Below are 780 nucleotides of genomic sequence, written 5' to 3'. Positions count from 1 at the left end.
ATTCGATTTAAATAAACACTTCGATGACTTGCGGACACGTCAACTTCCATTTAATAAAATCAATAATGCGTTAATGCATTGCAAAGATGCATTTAAATCCTAGAGAGAAAGTTCCCATAGTCCTAAAACATACGATTTTTGCTCACCTTATTTGTATAAGTGTGTTGAAGGAACTCGTTAAAAAAGGCACAGATTTTCACTAATATCACTCAGTGTGTCGAGGAGACACGACCCGACGCGTCTGTACGGCAGAACGGCTGACAGAGGACTAACTTCCCAAGTTTCAAAACTCATATGGTTCTAATTTCTCCCAAATTTCGTACCGTGTTTCCTGAAGCACTTGAAACACCCTTTTCCCCTCACGAGCGGAACCTTCAACCACGCATTCGGAAAAAAAAAACATCCACACACCCCCACGGGTATAGAAAACACACCCAAGCTATAAAGCTAGACAAATCAAACGCGAATAAAGGTTTATAGCAGATATAGTAAGTGTGTTGTCAGCGTCGTGCGACTGGCAGCGGGGTTAGCGGAAGTACAGCTGACACCGACTTCCCTCGCGAGTCCGACCTTTGCTGCCCGGGCACGGCGGCGCTCGCACCTCGCCGCACAAAGAAGCCAAAATTCCCAAAAAATCAAGAACAAGAACACCTTCAGGCAAGAAACAGGAGAATGAGACGTAAAGAAGATTGTGATGAAAAGGAGAATGAAATTAATAAACAAAACGTCTATGTATCATTCCCTCTTTTTAAATCGTTTTGATTTGATGGACGGGGAAAT

At 42.9% G+C, this 780-nt stretch overlaps 1 protein-coding gene across 1 annotated transcript in view; it reads right to left on the bottom strand.

Moving 5' to 3' along the window:
* Positions 1-296, bottom strand: part of LOC119587059 (ets DNA-binding protein pokkuri-like) — a 21,642-nt gene extending 21,346 nt beyond the window's left edge. Inside the window, exon 1 of the mRNA XM_037935807.1 lies at positions 147-296. The gene's annotated coding sequence lies outside the window, so the exon portion shown is untranslated. The remainder of the gene's footprint in view (positions 1-146) is intronic.
* Between the last annotated feature and the right edge of the window lie 484 nt (positions 297-780).

This window comes from Penaeus monodon, chromosome 22 (assembly GCF_015228065.2).
Source record: "Penaeus monodon isolate SGIC_2016 chromosome 22, NSTDA_Pmon_1, whole genome shotgun sequence".
NCBI lineage: Eukaryota > Metazoa > Arthropoda > Malacostraca > Decapoda > Penaeidae > Penaeus > Penaeus monodon.
The sequence above is the reverse complement of the archived record's forward strand: the minus strand, read 5'-3'. Positions and strand labels throughout refer to the sequence as shown.